Genomic DNA, 23,439 nt, shown 5'->3' with positions numbered 1-23,439 from the left:
ACGATGTTCGGGAAATTATTGCGGCCTCTGGAGCGACCGGAAAACCTGACAAAAATTTAGTATTTGGCCCATTTCATCCCCTAAATATTAACCGATCTTTCCCAAAAACAATAGGGGTCTTCATTGGCCAGTAGGGTATAAAAACCCACGACATCTACTGGCGCTTAAAAAATTTTCGGAACCAGACAAGTTCAGGGACTGCATTCGGAATGCTCTGATCCGATTTCAACGAAACTTTCCACACATTAGATTATACTAACTTCAATTCCTAGTGCAATTGGCTGTAATTTGGTATTTTGGGCTCTCATTGGGTAGCAAATCTTCCAAAAATGATCAATACCGGTCCACTATTAATAACAGTTACCAAATAACGATACCTCCGAAATTTTGATATTTTTGAGCCATCAGTTACCCCGAAAATCGTATATTTGATATTTGCCTATTTCATACATAGCCATAGACATAAAGTAAACAAGACATATAGGCGTCGGTTTTACTTCCACCCATGTTCTATAATCCATAAAGAATAGTGTAGAGTATCCTTTCCGGCAATGACTACACACTTCTTATGTTGCCGTAACAATAAAATTCTATGCGCACCCATATCTAATTACAATTGCAAAACGATTTTAATTAGAATTTATGATTAACGTCAATAACTATGACTAAATTCAACATTATTAAGAATGAGTGGAGCGTTGTTGTTGTTGTTGTGGAGTGTGGCATCCCCAAATATGGTGACCAACTAACACGTCATTTTTATTGCTGGAAGAATTTGTTTTAAACTTTTCAACAATTGGAATTTGTTTGTTGTGTTTAGACAGACAAACAATTTAGTCTGTTAACAATGGTGATCGATGGTGTTTGAAGGCAGCAGAAGTCCATTTAATTTTAAAGAATTTTTGTGAAAATACATATTGAATTGAAAGTATTTGAATTTTGAAAGAAATAACAAGGAAGTGTAAAAAACAGAGCAGTCAAATTTGTGAATTTAAAAATGGGTTTTCTAAATGTGAAATTATTCGGCTTGATCGTTGCTGGCCTAATTACCGCCTTCTGTACGGCTGGTATTTTAAGATGGGGTGTTTTGGTCTATCAATGTAGCGAATCGAAATCCTGGCAAATGTTCTCAGGTAAGTTTCAATTACATATCGACGCATCATCTAACCGATTCGACTGGTATGTTACATTAGCTTAGAATCACTTTCTGAGTTGATTTATTCATGTCCGTTTGTTCATTTATTCTTGTGAAAAAAATACAGTTTGATCCGATTTAGATCAAATTTGGCACAGCACACATAATTGGCCCAAGGATGAAATTGGAGAAAATCGGTTCAGATTTAGATGCACCAAACTTCCAGTATTTTTTTCCGATCGATATAAAATTTTGCACAGCGTACTGAATTAGGTTCAGATTGATGTCTGCGAAGTTTTATGGAAATCAGTTCAGATATAGATATAGTTCGCATATATAGTTTCTTCCGATTTTTGGTAAATGATGCACCAAACTCCCAATATTTGTCCAATCCAAACAAAATTTTGCAGAGCATACTCACTTAAGTCCGTATTGAAGTAGGTCCATATTGGTGTATACGAAGTTCTGTGGAGATTGGTTCAGATTTAGATATAGCTACCATATGAAGTTTCGTCCGATTTTTGGTAAATGGTGCACTAAATTCCTAATAATTTTCCGATAAATACAACATTTTGCACAGCGTACTGAATTAAGTCCAGATTGATGTCTGTGAAGTTTTGTTGAAAACGATGTGGCTCAAATATATGGATTCGTCAGATTTTATGGAAATGTGTACTTAATTAAGTCCGGTTTGATGTCTGTGGAGTTTTGTTGAAATCGGTTCAGATTTAGATATAGCTCCCATATATAGTTTCGTCTGATTTTCAGTTAATGTTGCACCTAAGACCCAATTAAAAAAATATATTAAAATCAGAAACAATCAAGGTATTTCCCAATTCCTTTGCAAATTTTTGTAGCCCTAGGCAACATGGGACCACCAGGGCGACTCGTGGAAGTCAGCAACTGCCTTCGTTTTGGTTATTGTATGTTATTTTCAAATTATTCTACACTTTTGGTCTAAAACTATTTCCATAATCGAATTAAACTGATTTATTTCTTAATTGACTTATCTATACTAATAAAACAGTAAAGTGATTGACTGAATGACTGACTGATTTAACGATTCATCAACGCCCAGACGAAACGGCTGAAGATAGAATCTTAAAATTTTGGGTGAGGGTCGTTCTTGGTCCAAAGGTGACAGATAAGGCTGGATTTTAGGAAATTCGTACTAGAACGGTACGAAAAGTACTAAATGTGATGTCATTTGTATTTGGCGAACCGGTAGAGCTAGAACTCTTAAATTTTATATGAGAGTCACTGATGGAGTGTAGAATAGATATGGCAGAGGGATTTTTTGGACATTCGATAAGTATGCGAAAAGTACTAAATTTAGTACAATTTCGTAGTATGTGAATGGATAGAGCAAAAAACTTGAAATTTGGAATGCAAATTAAAGTTGAGAAGCAGGGTCGATATAAAGAGCTGGCTTTGGAAGCGTGTACTTATGTATAGGAAAAGTACTATATGGAACAAATTTAATTTGGAGGTACAAATCGAGTTGGAATCCTGAAAATTTAAATTAACATTACCGTTGAAGTGTAGGATTGTGATATATATTCGTAGTTTTGGAATTTGTTTACTTATGTGTACAGAAAAATACTAAATCGTACTATAATTGGTACAATTTGGATTTGGGTGAACCGATAGAGCTGGAACAATGCAATTTGGAGTCAAGATCACTGTTGGGGTATAGGACTATGGTATGTAGAGAATTTTGAAAATTAGTACTAATGTGTAATCTAAGCAGTGTTGCCAAAACTTTGTTGAGGAAAAATGCTAGATTTTGTAGAAAAAAATGCTAGAAAGTGCTAAATAATTTAAAAAAGTGCCAGAAAAAAATGCTAAAAATTTCTCGAACAAAATTGTTAATATTTAATAATGAAATATTAATCGTTGTCGATTTAGCCATGTCCGTCGCATTGAGGTCACAATATTGAAGACAGCGCTTTGGAATTTTGCACATGCGTTGGTACTACTTCTATGAGATTTGATATTGGAAATGGAATATATCGGTCTTTTTTAAGCTTTTAGGCACATTTTTATACCCTCCACCAAAGTATGGAGGGTATATTAATTTTGTTTTTCCATTTGTAACTCATCGAAATAATCATTTCCGACCCTATAAAGTATATATATTCTTGATCACCGTAAAATCCTATGACGATATAGCCATGTCCGTCTGTCCGTATGAGGACAATTTGATACATTGTGTTCTTATTGGGTAGCAAATATATCCACTAAAAATTATAAATATAGGTCAAATTTTTCGGGTAGCCCCCATATAAGGGTACCCCCCAATTTTCGGTATTTTAGGGTTCATGAGCGCGGTTTTCAACCGAATTCGCTGAAATTTGGCACATTGAGTTCTTATTGGGTACCAAATTTCCTCACTTAAAATTATTAATATTTTTCTGGTTGCCCCCATTAAGGGTACCTCCCAATTTCCAGTTTTTGGGTGGTTTTGACCGAATTGGCTGTAATTTAGTCATTTGAGTTCTTTTTGGGTAGCAAATCTCTCCACAAAAAATTGTAAATATGGGTCAATTTTTTCGGGTAGCCCCCATATTTTCGATATTTTGAGGTTCTTGAGCGCGTTTTTCAATTCGCTCAAATTTGGTATATAACCGGCCCGGCCGAATTTTACGCTTTTTCACTTGTTTATATTAAAATAGTTATCAAATGTCGGTATAGGTACTCTTTTTGGTATGTTCCCTATATTTTTATTTATAGTACCTGTCAGTATATCTATGGTGGAGGGTACCCAAGTTCGGCCCAACCGAACTTAACGCTTTTTCACTTGTTCAACCTAAATTGCTGTATATTTGTAGGGGAGACTGGGGCAATCGCGTTTTCGATATGAAGCTCTCACCGTACATCACTAGTTTCGATACATAGGTATCGAATATCGAAATAAATAACTGACACAAAGTTTGAAATTTCTAGCTAATAAGCTTATTTAGGTACATGGGTTTTTGTATATTTATAGATGTTTCTGTAATATTTCAATTCCATTTCGTAAGTATTTCGTGAATAAAACTTTTTAAATTTTTAAGACAATATTATTAAAAAGTGGTTAACTACGATGTGTATTATTATAGAAATATTTAAAAATATAATGTTTTTACAAAACTGATAGAAAAAAATTATAAAAAGTACATTCGGGGTACATTCGGCATTTTAAAGTTTAAAATTAATCCTTTACTATGGTTCGAAATTGCATATATAAGATTAAACGTGCTTGTATTGACGAAAATGCGATAGAAACCCCCTATTTCTGATGGTGTGTGCGACCTTGAGATGTAAACGTCCGCCGCTAGAAAATAAAGTCCTATAATTCAAACATTGTGTGACGTATTAAAACCAAATAGAGCCTCTAGAGGATCAGAATTTCAACCAGACTGATAGCGATGACAATTACCCGGCTATGACTATGGTGCCGAATGTGCCCCATCAAATGCCGAAGCTACCCCGGGTTCGGCGAATTTGACTTTAATTACAAAACTGTAAAATTTTTTAACTAATACAATTTTTTTATATCTTTTTGGTACTATTTTTTATAATTAAGTGTCAGAGGACAATAATCATCCATAAAGTTGTTATATATGTTGAATAAGTACTGAGATATAGAGCTCTAAAAAAGTGCCGAAGGTGCCCCAGTCTCCCCTATGTTGTGTTCTACCTGGTTATATAGTCTTCTTACTAGAACTTATCAATATTGGGCTACTTTAAAGGATAGCCCTCATCAATTGCATTGGTTTTAATTTGATTGTTTAAATTTTGTTGAGTAAAAAATCTCCTTATGAAAAATTATTAATATGGGTCCATATTTAAGGGTAGCCCCCACAGAGCGGTACCCTTCCCATTATGCGACATTTTGGGGACGTCGGACGCGCATCCGAAATGACTAAATTTTTTCTATTTTTTGTTTTGATGGGGTTTGAAATCTTCCTACTAAATTATAAATACTAATAATGTCCAAATTTGGTTAAGGTAAATAACTGTAATTTCACATTGCGTACAAATATGAAGACAATTATCAATTTTCGTCCCATTTGTGTACTTTTAAGGGTTTATAATCTCATTCCCAACAGCGACTTTAATATAAAAAAATATGTTTGTCTGAATTTTTCGATGTTCGTCCTTATTCTGGCACAATCCCAATATAAATGGGTACGCTCGCCTTTTCGGTAATCTAAAGTGGTTATAACTTGGCATTCGGGATTCCCGCTGAATAAAAAACTTGTTTTCAGAAAGTTCCAACATAATTCATGTTCATTATTTTTACATCGCTCTCATAAAATGTACAACTTAATTTGGTTTTTCATTTTCCCAAAAAACAATCTACCAACAGATAATATCATAGTCACCACATGAAGTACCCGACAATTTTTGAAGAAATTTGGAATCCACGGCACATGCTGGATAGCATTGGAAAATCAAATTCATCGCGTGAAACATAGCGAAAATTCAATATAAAATCGAAAAACGGGATTTTTTTGCATTGAAACCAACATGTTTAAAAAAAATCCTAAGAAATTAAAAAATGCTAAAAAAGTGTTAGGTGCTAGATCATTTTTTTTGGTGCTAAATCTAGCACTAAAAGTGCTAAATTGGCAACACTGACTCTATGGTACCAAATTTGGATTTGGGTGAACCCATAGAGCTGGAAGCTTTACATTTGAATTTAGGATCATTGTTGGGATAGAATTGAGCTATTTAGGAAATTTTTGGAAATTCCTACTAATGTGAAAAAAATGTTGTACAATTTAAACTCTGGGTGAGCCGATGCGATGAAGTTTTGGAAATTTGTACTAAATGGTAACTAATGCGGGTTTGAGTGAATCGATTGAGCTGGAATTTTGAAATTTGACGTTCGGATCACTTTTGAGGTGTAGGATTGGGCTTTATGTAAAGTTTTGGAAATTCGTACTAATGTGTACTAAATTTTGTACAATTTAACCTTTAAGTGAAACAATTGAGCTGGAAACCTTGAAATTTGGAAATAAGGTTACTGTTAAAGTGTACGATTGAATTTGAATTTGGTAGAATTTGAATTTTGTGTGAACTGATAGAGCTGGAATCCTGCAATTTGGAGTTACGATCTTTGTTGATATGTAGTATTGAGCTATGCAGACAGTTTTAGAAATTCGTACTAATGTGTTCTAAATTATGCGAAATTTGTATTTCGGTGAACCGATAGAGCTGGAATCTTAAAATTTAATATTAGGATCACTGATGGTGTGTAGGATTGGGCTTTGTAGGAAGTTCTGCAAATTCATACTAATGTGTACTTAATTATGTATAATTTAAATTTAGGATTGGGATATGTAGAAATTTGAAATTTGTACTAATTTGTACAAAATAGTACCAAATGTGGATATAAGTGAACCGATAGAGCTAGAATCGTGAAATTTGAAGTAAGGATTACTGCATGGTATAATAATAGAAGGTAACAGCAGGTGTTGTTGTACAAAAAACGATACAACAACCACATGGAAATTTGTTGTTGTAAGTTCTACTAGTGTCTACTCATTTGACAGAAAAATGTAAACAAACAAACAAATTATCATCAAATTATTTTTATTTTGAAAATGAAATATTTTCGAATTCTCAAAATAAAAATTGAAAAACATGAATGAAAATCTATAAAATTTATATTTCTATCGCTTCCACATCTTTCCTATAATTGAGCCATTGGCATAAATATGTGTAACACATATGAAAATGCTGGGAATAGCGAGTTATTCCTTGAAGAAAGATTTGCTTCCTCAAACTTTCCCAGCAGGCAGATTGAATAAATTGAATACAGGAGCACATTTAATAAAGAACAATTTCGAATTGAATAAGTTCCCAATTTTCCTGTTCGGTGATTTTTAAAAACATAATTTGTCAAATGCATATTGACACTAGTATTACGTTGGAATCAAATCAGCTGGGATTTGCTGTTACCTTTTATAATTGTACCATGGGATTACTGTTGGGGTGTAGGATTCAGGAAGGTATAAAGTTTTGGAAATTCGTACTAATGTGTACAAACTGGTACCAAATTTGGATTTAGGTAAACCGATAGAGCTGGAATCTTGAGTTAGTTAGGATCACTGTTGCAGTGTTGGATTGGGGTATGTGGAAAGTTTTGGAAACGTCTACTAAATGACACAAAATTTGGTTTAAAAGTTAACCTGAAATTGATTAATAAGATTTCCATTGGATTGCATGATGTAGGTAGTAAGGGAAATTTGTACTAAATTTGATACAATTGGATGTAAGATTGAGCTATGTAGAAAGTTTTGGAAATTTGTACTAATGTGTACTAAATGATACCAAATTTGGATTTGGGTGAATCGTTAGAGCTGGAATCTTGAAATTTGATGGTAGGATCCTGAAATTTGGAGTTAGGGTTACAGTTGGGGTGTAGGATTGGTCTATGTAGGAAGTTTTGGAAATTTGTACTAATGTGTACAAAATAGTACCAAATGTGGATTTGAGTGAACCGATAGAGCTAGAATCTTGAAATTTGAAGTTAGGATAACTGTTGGAGTATCTTGAAGAGTTTAGTCTGAGTACCAGGCTATTGGCCTACCTCACAGTGGCTGAGCCACCGAAGTGCTGTACCAAGCGGAGAGCAGTACTAAATATTATATTACAATGGGACAGGTAGGAATATATATACGAAACTTGATATACATATTTGCCCATCATTCTATTTGGAACAGCTTAAAATGATAGACAAAAATATTTTTTTGTTTTGAATTTTAGTACTAAACTGTACTAAAAAGTTAAAATAGTTTTCCTCGAGGTATTCAAAATAGTGGTAATATTGTAATTGCATCTTCATTTGTCAAAAAAACTCTTGTGCGCTCTATCATTTGAGAAGCAATTTCTGTTTTTGTGTGCTAGGCTAAGAAGTTTCCGAACTGTCCTCGTAATCATTGTTTTAGTCGTTGTATACCAAAGGAAAACAAAGATGGTCAAGGAGTCGCTCTGGTGGACCCATGTTATCTCGGGCTACAAAAATTTGCAGAGGGATTGAAGAACACCTAAATAAGATCCCTATACAAAACAGGTTAGAAAGATTATTCAAACTTTGATTATATATATATATATATATATATATATATTGTTTTTATTTTGTTTTTGCAAAATAGTCAGGCTTAATCCCAGTTTGTTGTTTTTTATAAAAAACAACTATTTATTAGTGGGGAATGTATGGCATTGTCCGCCGAGGGGTAAGGCAGGGAAGACTATAGTTTCGGATCTCGCCACTGATCCTCATCAGTTCCCTTAGTTTTTTGTTGGGATATTCCCCCAGAAGCTATTAATAGCTTCATTACAAAAAACCTTTCAAACCCAAATGTCTCTTGTGACAATTCGAAGTTCTTACGTTACCAGCGATACGACCCCAATGAGAAGTTCGTTTCGTTGGCGCCTGACTTCGTGGTCAACAAGGCATTTACAGACAACTACAATACATTTCCCACTGCTATGTGTCGTCACTTTGTGACGAATACACATAACGTTGTTGTTGGTATTGCTAGTTAAAGCAATAAACCAAACAGTATGACCGTGCCTCGTCTACAACTTCAGTAGTGTTTGGCGGGTTATTTGGGATACCATTTGTATTTTGTTTTTGCAAAATAGTCAGGCTTAATCCCAGTTTGTTGTTTTTTATAAAAAACAACTATTTATTAGTGGGGAATGTATGGCATTGTCCGCCGAGGGGTAAGGCAGGGAAGACTATAGTTTCGGATCTCGCCACTGATCTCGCCACTGAACAAAAAACTAAGGGAACTGATGAGGATCAGTGGCGAGATCCGAAACTACAATGCCATACATTCCCCACTAATAAATAGTTGTTTTTTATAAAAAACAACAAACTGGGATTAAGCCTGACTATTTTGCAAAAACAAAATACAAATGGTATCCCAAATAACCCGCCAAACACTACTGAAGTTGTAGACGAGGCACGGTCATACTGTTTGGTTTATTGCTTTAACTAGCAATACCAACAACAACGTTATGTGCATTCGTCACGAAGTGACGACACATAGCAGTGGGAAATGTATTGTAGTTGTCTGTAAATGCCTTGTTGACCACGAAGTCAGGCGCCAACGAAACGAACTTCTCATTGGGGTCGTATCGCTGGTAACGTAAGAACTTCGAATTGTCACAAGAGACATTTGGGTTTGAAAGGTTTTTTGTAAAGAAGCTGTTAATAGCTTCTGGGGAGAATATCCCACCAAAAAACTAAGGGAACTGATGAGGATCAGTGGCGAGATCCGAAACTATAGTCTTCCCTGCCTTACCCCTCGGCGGACAATGCCATACATTCCCCACTAATAAATAGTTGTTTTTTATAAAAAAACAACAAACTGGGATTAAGCCTGACTATTTTGCAAAAACAAAATACAAATGGTATCCCAAATAACCCGCCAAACACTACTATATTGTTTTTATGTATATATAATTTTGATTTCCTACATCTAGATCAGATACGTATAGACTAATTAAAAACGAAAAACCGCACGATAGTCAAATTGTTTGGGTACAAATGTGCCACCGTTATTGATCTACATATAAATAGCGATCTACGTATGAATGAAATATTATTTATATTTACAGACTGGGTATTTAATGTTTACAACATAGTTCTGGGTGGTGGTTGGTTTATCAAGAGAAGAACAAATGGTGAGTTGAAAATCATATGGAATCGAATTTTACAATTAATTTAATTTTTCCTAATACCTTTATAGAGGATAATTCTGAATTAATTGCACCACTCTCCTTTGCATTTGCCCTGTTAACTTCAATTGGTTTAATTGCTTCGCTGATGTTTATTTGTGGCTTGCGGCGGGTAAATTATCTGAAACGTTTTTTTTTTTTTCATTATTCTCATCTAATAATTATTTTTGTCTTTCTTTCTTTTTTCTACAGAATCGTCTTAGATTTGTTGCACCACTGGTTTATTTGATAGCTGCTGGTATTGTTTTCACGGCCATCACAGCTTTGTGTTCCTACACGGCCAATTTGATGATTGCGCCAACTACGGTCCATGCTGCATTGGAATTTTTAGTGCATTGTCTAATCATAGGTAAATATCAGAAACTAATAGTAAACCTAAATAATATTAAAAATAATTTAATTTCTTTGTTCTATATTTTTAGGCTTGGAAATTCTAGTACTCACACCATTATATTTGGTATATCGTAAAATGCGCATTCCCAATCTAAATCACGATCATTATTTGTTAAGAACGAATGAACCTGTTTTAAAATCGACTTTGGTTTACCGTGGATCTATATAAACTAATTTATTTCTATATGTTTAAATAGAATTAATGTTTAGTTAAAAACCCTGTATATTTTTGTTTTTAAAAAATATATTTACATTTATTATAAACTCTTTTGGGATTCGAACATGTCTCCCGCAACTAAATGTTATTTACGTGTTAGGCCTATTTTATCCATTTATATTAAAAATTTCAGATGAATCCCACAATTATTCATAATCTAAAGAGATTCCCAACTTGAATGCAATTTTTAATACTGATATTTGAACAATCGTTATTGGGTTCGTTAATTAGGTATTGAAAAGACAATATTAAAATGCTGTTGCCGAAATTCATATTCAGTGACGGGGCCCATTTCCATTTCGATGGTTTCGTCAATAGGCAGACTTGTTGCATTTGAGATGAAAAAAATCTTCGAGTGATTCACGGGATGCAAATGCATCCTCAAACGTGTAACTGGGTGGTGTGGTTTTTGTTAAATCATTAGACCTTTTTTATGCAAATGTGGAAGGTCAAGTGCAAAAAGTCAATGGTGTTCGGCATCGCGTAATGATAACCAGTATTTTATTGCCTAGAATTGAGGAAGTAAATATAGAGGGTATGTGGTTTCAACAAAATGGAACCACAGGTCATACAGCCAGAGAAATAGGGAAATGTATTGTCAACTAACGTGTAAAAACGACCCAAGTTCGTCTGGTCCGGATTCACATACATATAGTTAGTTACCAAAAATTGTAAATATTTTATTTTATGTACCGAGAAAACGGGCCTAAACTACAGTTACGTCAGTTGAAAAATATGTTTTTAAGTCCATCATAATGCCTAAAATTGGTCGTGGACCCTTTTTTACATAAACCAACAGCTCCTGCAGCATCATTTCCGAATCATATTTCCCGGATAAAAACATTTAGTCCATAAGATTAAAATTAAGCTTTTCATACAAAAAAATTGGTTCATTGACCTTAGTGGCAGCCATTCGAATTAGTCTGTCAGATCGTCTTGCCCATGGAAAATTTGTGATATTCGACTTAATTGTGGCGTCTACCAGATAAAAAAATTAAGGTTTCGGTCCATTTTATCCCCAAAATATCAACTGATCATTATCGAAAATTATAGAGTCGCTTTGTCCATAACAGGAACCTAATGCGAAATTTCTCAACGCCTTGTTTGATACTTGAAAAAATATTTTTTAATAATCCACGCCTTGTTTAGTCCTTGAAAAAAAATATAATCCACGCTTTATTTGTTCCTTAAAAAATATTTTTTTTAATAAAAAACACCTTGTTTGGTTCTTGAAAAAAATTATAATCCACGCCTTTTTTGATCCATACAAAGCATTTTTTAATAGTTCACGCCTTGTCTGGTGCTTGAAAAATATTTTTTATAGTCCATGCCTTACTTGGTCCTTGAAAAAAAAATATTTTTTAATAATCAAAGCTTTGTTTGGGCCCAGAATTTTTTTATAATCCACGTCTTCTTTGTTATTTAAAAAAAAAATAATAATCAACGCCTTAAAACATTAATAATCAACGCATTAATAATCATGCCTTCACTGGTCGTTGAAAAAAATAATAATTCATGCATTCTTCAGACCTTGAAAAAAAAAATAATAATCCATGTCTTCCTTGGTCCTTACAAAAATATTTTTTAATAGTCAACGCCTTTTTTGTTGCTTAAAATACTATTGTTTTCAAGGATCAAACAAGGCGTGGATTGACAATTTTGTTTGTAAGAATAACTTTGGTGGATGAAATGGGTTACTCCCTTCGACAGTTATCGTGTGCACCACCCGGACAGACGGACATTTGTGAATCGAAATATTGTCTGAAAATAATTTTGGTTATATTTATTATATTTATTTAAAGCGACCCCCCTTCTAGGTGCAATTTTTTTTTTTTTTTAATGTAATTCGAATCTACTCTAATTCTAGAATGTTTCTCTGGGAGTGTATAGCTCTCGTATGAACTAGGATAAAGCCAATCGGTGAAGATCTTCCTTATTTTTTAACTTAGATTGTGGTCAAAAAGGCGATTTTCCAAAAAAAAAATGTTTCAAAGTTCCGCCATTTTGTTAATTGTTGTGCAATAATCCTGGTTCATACGAGAGCCAGACATGTACTCTTTCTAACACCATTGGAATTTTCGGATTCCGATGTTCCAGTGAGGAGTTATCATGCCCGCCATAAAAAATAAGGACTTTTCTTTGATCACAAAACAACAACAAAAAACAAAAACAAAAAAAATTTGTAAATTATTTTCTTCCTTTTTAAATCTTCAAATATATATGTGCAAAGTTACAAGCCTTTACAAGCATTGGTATTCATTTACCAGCCCATTTAAAATGTTAAACATAAAAAAAAAATCGGGAATGGGGGGTTCCCTTAAACCGGAAAGAACTTATGATACTCTCCACCATTTAAAGTACTAAAATCTTTAGGGGATATGTAAAAAATGTGAACCTTCGCCACAATAAGTCTACGTATCTAGAGAAATGCTATATATTTTATAATACAGAAAATGTGGCGATATAGTTATATGGAGTATTATAGCCAGGACAATTTTTATACCCTTCACCACACTGTGGTACAGGGTATTATGTCTTTGTGCATATGTTTGTAAGAGGCAAAAAGAAACGAGATAGACCCATGGTTCCTTTTGATGAGAATATGCCTGGAATCACTTTCTGAGTCGATTTATGCATGTCCGTCCGTCCGTCCGTCTGTTGATGTTAAATTGTAAACAAAGTACAGGTCGCATTTATAATCCGATTTGGCTGAAATTTGGTACAGCTCATTTATTTGGCCCAAGGACGAACCCTATTGAAATTGGAAAAAATCGGTTCAGATTTAAATTAGCTCCCATATATATTTTTGTCCGATTTACGGTCTTTAGTCCCTGAAAATCTTTCGATTTGCACAAAATTTGGCATAGCGTACTGAATTGAGCTTCGAAAGATGTGTGCCAAGTTTCGTGAAAATCGGTTCAGATTTAGATATAGCTCCCATATAGTTTCGCCCGATTTTAGGTAAATGGTGCACCAAAGTCCCTGAAAATCTTTCGATTTGCACGAATTTTGGCATAGGGTACTGAATTAAATCTAGAAAGAGGTGTGCAATGTTTTGTGAAAATCGGTTCAGATTTAGATATATCTCCCATATATAGTATCGCCCGATTTTAGGTAAATGGCTACCAAAGTCCCTATATATCTTTAGATTTGCACGAAATTTGGTATAGCCTACTGATATAGAATGATGTGTGCCAAGTTTCGTGAAAATCGGTTCAGATTTATATATAGCTCCCATATATAGTTTCGCCCGATTTTAGGTAAACGTTTCGCCCCATTTGAAGTAAAGGGTCTACCATAGTCCCTATATTCTTTCGATTTACACGAAATTTGGTATAGCCTATTGAATTAGGTCTAGAATGATGTGTGTTAAGTTTCGTGAAAATCGGTTCAGATTTGCATATAGCTTCCATATATAGTTTCGCCCGATTTTAGGTAAATTGTGCACCAAAGTACCTGCTAATCTTTCTACCATAGTCCCTATATTCTTTCGATTTACACGAAATTTGGTATAGCGTACTAAATTAAGTCTAGAATGATGTGTGCTAAGTTTCGTGAAATCGTTTCCAAAGTTTCTTCCGATTTTGGGTAAATGGTGCACCGAAGTCTCTGAAAATCATTCGATTTGCACGGGTTTTGGCATAGCGCATTGAATTAAGTCTAGAATTATGTGTACACCTTTTATATATATTTTCGTCCGATTAAATTGTGCACTAAAGGTTTGGCCGATTCACAATAGTGAAATTAATATAAATTAATCCAGATATAATATATATATCGTAGCTTCCATATATAATTTCGACTTATTTATGTCTATTGTACACCAAATAATCAATAGGTGTATGATTGAGATTAAATTTTAAACTGTGCAGCATACCGAATAGCGTGTGTCAAGTTTGCTTTCAATCGATTTACACAAATCTGTCCCACTGTGCGCAAACGACTCTAAACTTGCCCAAATTAAATGAAATTTAGCATAGGTTCCAGAAAGACATAAAAATCACATATTTAAGTTCGTTCAATTTCATGTCAAAATTCCTTCGAAAAGGCGACGTCTTTTCTGATACATATGTTGAATATACCCAAAGTGGTGAAGGGTATCATATAGTCGGTCCAGTCCGACTTTACTACTTTCCTTACTGGTTTTTTATTATTATTTTTTTTTTTGCGAAGAAGATTTCCACGAACTTATAACCCAAATTACATCATATTAGAAAATGAAGTGGTTCCTTCACATTGGGGATATATCGAAACAGGGCCTCTATCCAAATTTTTTTTTGGCAAACAAGTATTTTCTGAGAATTCGCAATGAAAGTTGCAATCACTTCAGTGAATAAATGACAATATGGGGCACGACTTTTATATTGTCAAAAAAATAAATAAATACAGTCAACGCCCGGTATAACGAATGATATATTGTCAGTCCCATTCGTTATAGCAAAAAATTCGTTATATCGCAAAGTTTTTTAGTGCATAGCATGCTGCTAATAATGTTTAAAGATATTGTGGGTTATTATTCGGTAGCAAATCTTCCTACCAAAAATGATTAATTTTGTTCCACTTTATACGGTAGCATTCGATTTAAGCATGTCCGTCCGTTTGTCCGTCCATGTATTGCTGCGAGCAACAGGTCGCATTTATGATCCGATTTGCATGAAATTTTTCACAGGTCACTTATTTATCCCAAGGACGAACCCTATTGAAATTGTAGAAAATCAATTTAGATTTAGACATAGCTCCCGTATATAGGTTGTTCCGATTTTATGTCAATGGAGCACCATACTGCCAATGTTTGCTCAGCTTATTAAATGAAGTCCAGATTGATGTATGCGAACTTTTATTGATATCGTTTCAGATGTAGATAAAGCTCCCATATATAGTTTCGTCCGATTTTATGTTTTGTTGATATCGGTTCAGATTTAAATAAAGCTCCCATATATAGTTTCGTCCGATTTTATGTTAATGGGGTACCAAACTCCCAATATTGGTCCGATTGAGACAAACATTTGCACAGAATACTGAATTATGTCCTAATTGATGTATGCGAAGTTTTATTGCAATCGGTTCAGATTTAGATATACCTCCCAAATTATATAGCTCCGATTTTATGTAAATAGAGAACCGTACTAACAATATTTTTCCGATTGAGACATAATTTTCAGATTTTAATATAGCTCACATATATACTTTAGTCCCATTTTATGTAAATGGAGCACAATAGATCCTGTTTTATTTGCACTATATTTTGTTTAAAAATCATTTCAGAAGTAGGTATAGCTCCCACATATATTATTGTGCGATTTTGTGCAAATGGATGAGCATATGTCGGTTTGCTTTACATGAAATATAGCAAAGCATATTGGATTGAAGTCGTTGGAGAATAAGAACTCCATTGGGAAAATGTCAATTTTTTTAACCATTTACACAAAGCTGGGGGGGGTCTGAGTGCCACGAATTAACAGAAAAATATAGGATCTGTTTCCATCCGCGAAGCCTTCGAACGTGGTCAAAGAGCGGTGAATCACCTTAAACGATGGCCAAACCAGGACTAACGGCCAGGAAGGTTCTGCTATGCATTTGATGGGACTGGAAAGGGATTATCTATTATGAGTTGGTTCCATATGGTCAAACGCTAAATTCTGATCTCTACTGTCAACAACTGAACCGTTTGAAGATAGAAATTGCCCAGTAACGACCAGAATTGGCCAACAGTAGAGGTGTCGTGTTCCGGCAGGACAACGCTAGACTGCACACATCTACAATAACTCGCCAGAAACTTCGGAAGCTCGGTTGGAAATAGAGAGCAGGACTTCTATGAGAGGGGAATTATGAAGTTACCGAACCTTTTTCAAATAAAGTCCTGTGGTTCATATAAAAATAATGGATTTCTTCTTTCACAAACTAATTTCTCAAAGTGTTGAGGATGTGAGAATAGGGGTGATACTAGAAGGAGCGGAACGATAATTTGAATTCATTTATTTCATTTACGTTTTGAATCTGATAAAAACAAATCTTATTTAAACTCAAACTTATTTAACCAGGAGTCCACCTTCCTTCCATGGCATAATTCGTGCCTTCCATCTAAGCTTTAAATATTTTCACCCATTTCCATTACATATATTTTTTATTAATTTCATATTTATTATTATTACATATTTTTGGATAAATTATTGATTTTTTTATACGTTATGAAGTTTCAATTTGGAATGGGACAAGGGTGTGTAGTTATTTTTTTTTTATCAGAATACGCATCTAATTTCAATAAATTTATCTTTAACATTTGTCTTCAAATAAGTACACACACACACCCGCACATACATATATTTTGTTGCTAGTTAATGCTGGTTAAAGGAGTGGCGGAGAACAAAGCAAATCGACAGAGAAAACATATAAAAATAAAATATAATCAACATCTCACACCCACTTGGCGGGCACATGGCAGGACAACGAGTTACAAGGAGCCTTTGTGGGTGTTCGTCGGTTTGTGGAAATAAAAACTGTTGCCCCAAGGCCCTCAGCGTTGTAAAAGGAAAACGTCAATACGCCAATTATCGTTTTGGTTTTTATTTTTTTGTTCTCCGCTTTGTATCTTTGTTATTAAGATATTTTATAGCGCCATGGTTAAATTTAATAGAAATCAGAATTTAGTCTGCTGGTGGATTTTGGCAAAAACGGTTGGCTGTCGTCATCATTGTGTTTTGGGAATAAGAAAAACTTATAAGGAAAACAAGTTTTCTTCTGGCAAGAAAACAAAAGTATGAATCGCAAATTACGTTTCTGGAATGCTCGGGTTTTGAGTTATTTCGTGGCCTCTCTGAGCGGTGTAGCATTCCTGGTGGCCGGTATATTAATTTTGCTAAATCGTTGGCAAAACAAGAAGGGAGGTAGGTTTGATGGAAAATTTTTCTGGCGATGGTTATCAATTGATGGTTTATTTGCTGTGTAATTTTCCAGAGATGACCAATAGATCAATGCTGCAGGCTATATTTGCCATACACATCTTTAGTGCAGTGGCATTTTGTTTATCTTTGGTATTCCTGAAAGGTCTATATCAGGTGAGTGAAGGGGTTTAATTTAAGAAATGATACTTTAATGAATCTTGTGTAAAACTTTTCCAATAGTTCTAACATGGCACCAACTACGTTCTAAAGCCATATTTGATCTAAGTAATTAATTGCATTTTATTTCTTTTGATGTTTGTTTCAGAAACGCATTGCCCTAATGAGACCCTATGTCTACCTACTGTCGGCTTGTCTACTGTTTGCTTTCATCACCATCATTTGCATTTATACCGCGGATTTAGTGAGGGAACCTGCATATTTTAATGCCATCTTATATCACTTCTACTATTGCCTGGGTTTAGGTGAGTATATACAAGGAGTTCTTCGGGGTTAAAGTCTCCATGCCCTCCAAATTGGTCTATTCGACTCTTAGCTGACTTGTGACAAAACTTTCGCTCCCTAAGCAGAGCTTAAAAAATATTTCCCTGCGCGTCGATCTTTTGTGCAGTTTTTCCAATTTGAAAGACCATGTTCGGAAATGTTGTCGTCCACTTGATCTTTCCATCTAATTCTTGGCCTTCCCCTTCTGCGTGAACCATCAGCTAGTTCGCTTTTATATGCCTTTTGGCCTGGGACATCTTCATCCATTCTTAAAACATGACCTAGACAATGTAGTAACTGAAGTTCGATACCGATACCGATGTCTGAAAATAGATGATAGAACTCATGGTTCATTCGACGGCCATATTCACCGTCAAAGCAGATCGGCCCATAGATCTTTCGGAGAATTTTTCTCTCAAACACTCAAAGAGCTGCCTCATCTTGCGTAAGTACCCATGCTTCAGATCCATATAACAGCACGGGTTGTATCAGTGTCTTGTAGAGTGTAAGTTTGGTCTGGCGGGAGGTGTCCTTGTTTCTAAACTGCTTACTTAAATCATAGTAGCATCTGTTGGCCAACACTATCCTTCTCCGAATTTCAAAACTAATGTCATTAGTTTTATTTATGGTAGGTATATACAATCTTTGACTACCCCGAAGCTGTAGTTCTCAAGTTCCACAGTTGGTCCGAGCCTACAGTCCAATTTTGGCAGACTCCTTCTCAATTTATTCAAAGGTGGCTGTTACCGCTTAAATGTACGACCCAGAGAAACTGTCACCTTGTCTGAATCCTGGTTCGGTATTGAAGAGGTCCTTTCCGATTTAACTGCTGTACCAGTTAAAGTTATCCGGCATAGCCGTATTAATTTCGCAGGAATGCCGAACGCCTCTGAACGAATAGGGCTGTCGGATGTTGCCTTTTAGTCGACGAATAGGTGGAATGTGTCTTTGTGTTTTTCGTGGGTCTATTTCACGATTTGGCGCAGTGCAAGTCTGGTCAATGGTTTATTTGCCAGATCATTGACCATTGGCTTCAGTTGTTCACACAGCACGCTGGATAACACTTTATATGCGATGGGAAGGAGACTTTTTCCTCTATAGTTGGACCGATGGAGCTGGAAATTGAAATGTAGAGTTAGGTTCTCTGTTGGGCTGTAGGATTGAGATTTTGGAAATTCGTACTAATGTGTACTAAATTTGATACAATTTGGATTTAGGTGATCCCATAAAGCTGGGATCCTGAAATTTGGAATTAATATTCCAGTTGGTGTGTAAAATTCGAGTATGTGGGAAGTTTCGTACATTATGTGTATTAAATGGTACTAAGTCAGTTACAATTTCGATTTGGGTGAACCACTCCTGCTGGAATCCAGAAATGCGTAATGCTCCAATGCGTACTAAATGGTATTAAAATTAATAACATTTTGATTTGGTTGAAACTGTAGTGTTCAAATCATGAAATTTAGAATTAGTTTTGGAAATAAGCTTTACAAGTGTACAAACGGAAATAAATGGTACCAAATTAAGTATAGACTAGATTTCCTTGGAGGATAAAAAACATATATTCAGACAATTATCACTATTTTAATTTTTGACATATCCCTCATATACAGATGCCGACATATTTTTTAGTAAATCGTTGAAATCGTTGCAGAGTAAAGCATTTAACCGTATTTTCCAGCCGAAGTAGCAGTAAAGTTGTATTATGTGATCTCGAAGAATAAAATACGTATTGGCATACAAATTTCAAAATAGGGCCGCTCAATGTTAAGTACTTTCGAATTTGTTAGAATTTAGCATAACGGGTTAAAAATATGGTAGGCAAAAAACCTCATCTCAAATAATTCTCTATAGCCCACGTTTTACCTATATCATTATACGATTCCTTTTTATATCCTACACAACTATGTTGTAAGGATTTTATAGCCTTGTGAGGACCCAAAAGATTGTAATGCCGCGAAATATTGTCCATAGATTAACCTTTTAGTATACCGATCGTTACATCTCACACATGTCACACATGTGTTTCATGTGTGTGTCAGTCCATTATAATTGGTAAACACGATACAAACCACAAATTTTGCAAATTTCCTTGAGGTTCCGGCTGTTGTGAAGGACGACGCCTACAATTTCCTATGATAGTCGGATGATTAAATGGACCAAAAACTTTATTTTCATGTACTTTTTCCACTCGCTCAAGAGACCACAATTATAAGCCGAGTGACGCAAATTTTCCATGGGGAAGGCTATCTGACCAAATAATTAAAATAAAATAACACAATTTGAATCTTATAGAGTACCCACAATTCAAATTGTACCAAATTTTATACACAGCAGTGAAAAATTCACCCACTATTGGTTCATTCAAATTCTACCAAATTTAGTACATAGTTGTACCAATTTCCAAAACTTCCTACATACCCCTATCCTACACCCCCACAGTGATCCTAAATCGAAGTTTCAAGATTCCAACTTTATCGGTTGACCAACAATCCAAATTGTATCAAATTTAGTACACAGTAGTACGAATTTCCAAAATTTTCTACTTAACCCAAACCAACACCCCACAGTGATCCTAAATATAAGTTTAAGGATTCAAACTCTACCGGTTCACCCACAATTCAAATTGTATCAAATTTTGTACACATTATTACAAATTTTCAAAACTTCCTACATACCCCAATCATACACCCCCACAGTGATCCTAAATCCATGTTTCAGGATTCAAACTCTATCGGGTCACCTACAATATAAATTGTACCAAATTTAGTACACAGTAGTACGAATTTCAAAAACTTCCAACTTAACCCAAACCAACACCCCCACAGCGATCCTAAATCCATTTTCAGGATTCAAACTCTATCAGTTTACTCACAATTCAAATTGTACCACATTTAGTACACAGTAGTACCAATTTCCAAAACATTCTACATACCCCACTACTACCCTCCACACTGATCCTAAATCCAAGTTTCAGGATTCCAACTCCAAATTGTACCATATTTAGTACACAGTAGTACGAATTTCTAAAACCTCATTCTTACCACAAACCTACACCCCCATAGTGATCCTAAATCAAAATTTTAGGATTCCAACTCTATCGGTTTACCCACAATTCAAATTGTACCAAATTTAGTACACAGTAGTACCAATTTCAAAAACTTCCTACATACCCCAATCCTACACTCCCACAATGATACTAAATTCAAGTTTTAGAATTCCAACTCTATCGGTTCACCCAAAAAATCAAATCGTACTAAATTTAGTACATAGTAGTACCAATTTCCAAACCCTCCTACATACCCCAATCCTACACCTCCACAGTGATCCTAAATCAAAATTTAGTACACTTAGTACAAATTTCTAAAACTTCCTACACACCCCAACCCTACACCCCCACGGTGATCCCAAATCCAAGTTTCAGGATTCCAATTCTATCGGTTCACTCACAATTCAAATTGTACCAAATTTAGTACACATTAGTACAAAATTTCTAAAACTTCCTACATATCTCAATCTTACACCTCAACAGTGATCCTGACTCCAAATTTCATGATTCCAGCTCTATTGGTTCTCCTAAAATTCAAATTGTACCAAATTTAGTACCATTTAGTACCCATAAGTATTATTTTCGTAAACTGAATCCTGACTCCAATCCCACACCCCTACAGTGATCCTGACTCCAAATTTCATTGTTCCCGCTCTATAGGATCACCCAAATACAAACTGTACCGATTATAGTACGATTTAGTACTTTTCGTACACATAAGTAACAAATTTCCAAAACTACGTTCATATCCCAATCCTACACTCCGACCGTAATTTTAATTTCAAATTCCAGGATTCCAGCTCGATTTGTACCTCCAAATCAAATTTGTACCAAATATAGTACCATATAACTCTCCTCATATCGACCCTAATTCTCATCCTTAATTTGCATTCCAAATTTCAAGTTTTTAGCTCAATCCATTCACATGCTACGAAATTGTACCAAATTTAGTACATTTTAATACTTTTCCGAAAAAAACCCAGCCTTATCTGTCACATTTGGACCAAGAGTGACACTCACCCAAAATTTCAAGATTCTAGCTTCAGCCGTTTCGTCTGGGCGTTGATGAATCGTTAAATCAGTCAGTCGATCAATCACTTTACTCTTTTATTAGTATAGATTAAATTTGTACCAAATATAGTACCTTTTGTACTTTTACACATGAGTAAGCGCATTCAAAACCATCTCCTTAAATGGACCCTACATCTCAACCTTAATTCACACTCCAAACTTCAAGTTTTTAACGCTATCCGTTCACTTGCTACAGAATTGTACCAAATTTAGTACATTTTCGTACTTTTCGAATAGTTATAGTTCGAATTTCCAAAAACCCTATTGGTACATCTATCCTACACTCCATCAACGACCACAAACCACATTTCAGAGTTCCAACTCCACCGGTTTGCCAAATACAAATGGTACTTTTTAGTACTTTTCGTACCGTTATAGTACGAATTTCCAAAAACCCAGCCTTATCTGTCACATTTGGTATAGATTATTTAAACTCCGCAAGACATGGTTCAGAAAAGATGTCGCAGAGAAGCTGTTGACCTTAATCGGTCAAGAAAACAAATATAGCGAAATATTTCCCTGGCTCGGAATATAGATCCCCAGAAACATAGAACTCAGTGGTTGTTGTGTAGGGTATCATCCGAATATACTCTCTGCTCACTGGTTTGGTTTTAGCAAAATTTAATACATTTTAGTACTTTTCGGATACTTTTAGATTAATTAAAAAACAAACTTTAGTATATATATATATATATAAGATTTCTAGCTCTATAAATTCAACAAATATAAATGGCACAATTTTTAGCACTTTTCTACTTCCACCAAAAATTTCAAGAGCATCAGCCGTTTCGTCTGGCTGTTGATGAATCGTTAAGTCATTCAGTTTAATTATTTATTAATGCAGACTCTATTTAAATGGATTTCTTCATGTTGCATACTTTTAGGCCGTTAAAATAATTTGTGATTCTATATTTCTTATTTCGTCCATCAAATTCGCATTAACAAATTCGTGTAAATTATATATTTTATCTTACAAAAATATACACATTTAATTTTTGATTTCTCTTCTAGCTCTTCTCATTGTGTTCGTATCCCCAATATTTTTGGTTTACCGACAAATGTCTAAACCCATCGACACATCTGAGACAACAGTTGAAGCTATCGCTGCCGATATTAAGCCGATAACAACCATATATTAACGGAGCATGGCGACAAATGGATGCGATGCCGAACTTTGGCACGTCAAAAAATAATATTAATCAAATTTATGTATTTCAAATATAACCAACAAAAGCAATAAACATTATTTTTATGAAAGAGAATAATCTACTTTTTTTTGTTGTTCAGCCCAATCAGCAGCACTACAAAAAGTGTGTTAAATATTTAATTCTATTACCTAACTTTTTTATATATTTTTATTAACGGACATTTAACAAGAAATTTACATATTTCGAAAAAAACTGGTTTTGCTTCATTGATGGCTGGCAGACACACGTTCGACGTTCTGACA

This window comes from Musca vetustissima, unplaced genomic scaffold (assembly GCF_032173495.1).
Source record: "Musca vetustissima isolate MV318-11 ecotype Yass unplaced genomic scaffold, APGP_CSIRO_Mvet_v1 utg4378, whole genome shotgun sequence".
Lineage (NCBI taxonomy): Eukaryota > Metazoa > Arthropoda > Insecta > Diptera > Muscidae > Musca > Musca vetustissima.
This window is presented reverse-complemented; position numbering follows the sequence as displayed.